Source organism: Bos mutus, chromosome 9 (assembly GCF_027580195.1).
Source record: "Bos mutus isolate GX-2022 chromosome 9, NWIPB_WYAK_1.1, whole genome shotgun sequence".
In the NCBI taxonomy this organism is placed as follows: domain Eukaryota; kingdom Metazoa; phylum Chordata; class Mammalia; order Artiodactyla; family Bovidae; genus Bos; species Bos mutus.
Window position 1 is genome coordinate 75,211,568 of NC_091625.1, and position 4,971 is coordinate 75,216,538.

Genomic DNA, 4,971 nt, shown 5'->3' on the forward strand with positions numbered 1-4,971 from the left:
AATCAACAAAAAAATTTATAGAGAGGAATGAGAAATCAGCCACTTTCTACTCTTCTGCTCATTTGCTATTTTCTAGTTAGACCCCTTGAAGATGTTGGCAATGCAGTGAATAGCGACTGAGAACAGTGATTTATAAATTTAAAGACAATTAAATGATGTTTGCTTGGAAGTGCTGATTATATATCCGTTCCCATATCTGGGCATCTGTCTTCATTTTTTAAGTACAGTTATAAATATCGATACGCTTAGATCAATAAAAACAACACCATTTGTCACTGATGTTGTCTTTGAACAGTGTTAATATAAAATAACTGCCAAGAAACAATCTCTTGGGAGAGGTAGCTACTTACTGAGTGCTCCTAGGTTCCTCCTCCCCCTCACAAATAATTTCATATAAAGAATTTAAGAGAAGCTCATCTGTGAGCAGTCTGCCCTGAGAAAGTAGGTTAAGAAAGGTGTAATGGATTATGGAGGGAGATGAAGGCAAGTTTTACACCATATCCAATCAGGCTTTTTCTTAAAGGTCAGGACATTCTGTCTGGGTCCATTTGTGTTTTTGATTCTGCCGTTTCACTATTCAGGAACACAATGTAACTGTCAGTCTCAACAACAGCTCCTGGCTCCACTGGCTCCACGGCTCTCGGGGTAACGTACAATATTTCACATCCACAAAACAATTCGGCGTCTGCGTGGGCAAACCATATGATGACCACGGGGAGCAATATGGTCACACCCTACTGAGCTCTCTTATGGAGACTCTGTAAGGAACGACATCTGAAAAAGAAGACGACTTTGCGCCTCTGCACTTTTGCAGACTTACCAAATAGCATTTTAATGTTTTGTTTCTATCAGTGGACGTCAAATGCAAATGCCATTCCTCTGCTCTATCTCAGGAGATAAAGACAGCTTTACTGCTATGCTAAACGAGTGTCATCATGGACTTAGGGGGGTGATAGATATTAGAAATAATTTAGCACATTAATGATGGCTGTGTTGGATTTCCCCTGTGTGTTTTTTGTTATATTATTTCTTTCTCTTCCCAGACAAAACCAAACACTAGCTCAAATTTATAAGGGCAAAGGATGAGTTCTGACAGCTCAGGGGGAGCAGAGAATCAATACTCTGTTTAACATAATCTTTTTAATCAGTGGAGTTTGAACTGAGCTCTGGAGAATGAATGCATCAGTACATTTTCAAAGGATTTGGCCCAAATCACAACTTTTGGGCCCACATGATGGGTTTAAGTTACAGTCCAGTCTGTTGCTTCACTCAGAGGAAAACTGGACAAAGGGACTGTTAAAAAAAGAAAAGAAAAGAAATTACTTACATAAAACAACAGCAAAGGAAAAAACAATAAAGGAAAGAAAAAGCTTGTTTTTTTAGGCACTCAGATTAATCCATTTTCTGACTAGATTAAGTGCGTGCATGCTAAGTTGCTTCAGTCGTGTCTGACTCTTTGGGACTCTATGGACTGTAGCCTGCCAGGCTCCTCTGTCCATGGGATTCTTCAGGCAAGAATACCGGAGTGGGTTGCTGTGTCCTTCTCCAGGGGATCATCCTGACCCAGGGATAGAACTCACATCTCCTATGGCTCCTGCATTGCAGGTGGATTCTTTATTACTGAACCATCAGGGATGCCCAACTAGCCAATATTTATCCTTGTGGCAGAATTTCCAGTCTCTATTCTTTCTTTATCCAAGCTTCATTGTGAATTCATTTTTTCAGTGAGTTTATTTTTAAAGACTTTTAAAACTTCCTTGAATTTTTCTAACAGCAAAAATACTTTAAACTGTATTTCCAAGTAATATGTGTTCCATTTCCATCCTTTTCAACGTTTTACCTGGGCATCTGAAGATTTCTTCATGTTCATAACACTAAACTCTTCAGATACATAAATTATTACCTGATGATTCCTCTAATTGTGCTAAATTTGAATCCTGGCTGAAAATCATGTCGTTATACGTTGATAACACACATGGTAATGCTGATTCATATGAGATGATTATGGATTTTTTTTTCTTCTGATTGATTGCATTTACAATAATAAGGGCCAGTGAGACTTAAGAACCACAAATAATTTACCTCTGGCTTAAGAGTACAGTTTTGTGTGTTTGCTGAGGCAGTATTCTGTCATTTGACTTTATGAGAATTTATCAGGGGCTTCCCAGGTGGCACTAGTGGTAAAGAACCCATCTGCCAATGCAGGAGACATAAGAGATACGGGCTTAATCCCTGGGCCAGGAAGATCCCCTGGAGGTGGGCACTGCAACCCACTCCAGTATTCTTGGGCTTTCCTCATGGCTCAGACAGTAAAGAATCTGCCTGCAATGCAGGACACCTGGGTTCAGTCCCTGGGTTGGAAAGATCCCTTGGAAGAGAGCATGGCAACCCACTTCAGTATTCTTGCCTGGAGAATCCAGTGGACAGAGGAGACTTGTGGGCTATGGTCCATAGGGTTGCAAAGAGTCGGACTCGACTGAAGCGACTTAGCAAGAATTTATCAGGCAAGCTTTAATTTTAATGAGTCAGTGAGACTGCATGTTAAAAACTAACTTAGAGAAGGTATAAAATTGTTCAATTTCTGTAATTTGTCTGAAAAATTACAAATTTTATTGAGATTTGTCTAAAATTTTACTTCATGTTACTCTATATGGCTATAGCTCTTACATTTAATATTGATGGAAAGTACCAGTCTCAGTGAATCTAGATTTTTATCTAAAGTGACAACTCAATACTTAGCAAAAATTATAGTAAAGAGTATCAAAAAATAAAGTAAAAAATTGTTAGAAAAATTAAATAAAAAAGAAATCCACAGTTAACAGTGAAGAGGAAGTAAGCCCATGAAAGGGTAAATCCTGTGGAGAATAAATACCCCACTTCCCTACTCCCCGTGACAGCATTTCTTGGCACCACAATTCACATTGAACCTAAGGTTTGAGTGGGTTGGTTACATGATATATGATCCATGCCTTAAAAACACAGTGTGTTTAAGGACCAGGTCCAGAGCAGTGTGGATGAAAGATATGAGGTTGTGCCAGAGGTTGTGGTGAACTTAGTGCCTGCCCCAGCTGCAAAGTGGAAATGACAGTCTTGTATTTTGGTTAGAATTCCCTTTTTTTTTTCCGGACTTCCCTGGTGGCTTAGACGGTGAAGCGTCTGCCTACAATGCAGGAGTCCTGGGTTCAATCCCTGGGTCAGGAAGATCTCCTGGAGAAGGAAATGGCAACCCACTCCAGTACTCTTGCCTGGAAAATCCCATGGACTTGTAGGCTACAGTCCATGGGGTTGCAAAGAGTAGGACACAACTGAGCGACTTCAGTGTCATGTCAATGTCATGTTCCCTTTTCTTCATTGTTCAGGAAAAGTTATATGCTGTACCATAGTAATGAACTATGTCTGGGAACATCTTCCAACCTGTAGGATGCGAGTGTGTGATCTGTAGATCAGAGGTGACTTCTTAGATGTTAATAATATCATTGATGTTATTTAAGTCTTGGGTTGGGCTGCAAGTCAAATGGAAAAATGGTGAATTATTTGAACATAGGACTTTATCACTTCCTTTAAGTATAGAGGATGTAATCTCTTCCCTAGAGGAAAATAAAAAAACCAGGCTGTTTAACAGCTCCTTTGAGATATTTATTTTGCAGCTTCTTAATCTCACACGCTAGTAAAGTAATGCTCAAAATTCTCCAAGCCAGGCTTCAGCAATATGTGAACCGTGAACTTCCAGATGTTCAAGCTGGTTTTAGGAAAGGCAGAGGAACCAGACATCAAATTGCCAACATCCACTGGATCACGGAAAAAGCAACAGAGTTCCAGAAAAACATCTATTTCTGCTTTATTGACTATGCCAAAGCCTTTGACTGTGTGGATCACAATAAACTGTGGAAAATTCTGAAAGAGATGGGAATACCAGACCACCTGATCTGCCTCTTGAGAAACCTATATGCAGGTCAGGAAGCAACAGTTAGAACTGGACATGGAACAACAGACTGGTTCCAAATAGGAAAAGGAGTACGTCAAGGCTGCATATTGTCACCCTGCTTATTTAACTTCTATGCAGAGGACATCATGAGAAACGCTGGGCTGGAAGAAGCACAGGCTGGAATCAAGATTGCCGGGAGAAATATCAATAACCTCAGATATGCAGATGACACCACCCTTATGGCAGAAAGTGAAGAGGAACTAAAAAGCCTCTTGATGAAAGTGAAAGAGGAGAGTGAAAAAGTTGGCTTAAAGCTCAACATTCAGAAAACTAAGATCGTGGCATCTGGTCCCATCACTTCAGGGCAAATAGATGGGTAAACAGTGGAAACAGTGTCAGACTTTATTTTTTTGGGCTCCAAAATCACTGCAGATGGTGATTGCAGCCATGAAATTAAAAGACGCGTACCCCTTGGAAGCAAAGTTATGACCAACCTACATAGCATATTAAAAAGCAGAGACATTACTTTGCCAACAAAGGTCCGTCTAGTCAAGGCTGTGGTTTTTCATGTATGGATGTGAGAGTTGGACTGTGAAGAAAGCTGAGAGCCAAAGAATTGATGCTTTTGAACTGTGGTGTTGGAGAAGACTCTTGAGAGTCCCTTGGACTGCAAGGAGATCCATCCAGTCCATTCTAAAGGAGATCAGTCCTGGATGTTCTTTGGAAGGAATGATGCTAAAGCTGAAACTCCAGTACTTTGGCCACCTCATGCGAAGAGTTGACTCATTGGAAAAGACTCTGATGCTGGGAGGGATTGGGGGCAGGAGGAGAAGGGGACAACAGAGGATGAGATGGTTGGATGGCATCACTGACTTGATGGATGTGAGTCTGAGTGAACTCCGGGAGTTGGTGATGGACAGGGAGGCCTGGCATGCTGTGATTCATGGGGTCGCAAAGAGTCGGACAAGACTGAGTGACTGAACTGAACTGAACTGAAACTGTTTAAAGTATACACATTGAATTATGATTTCCGACAGTACCAACAT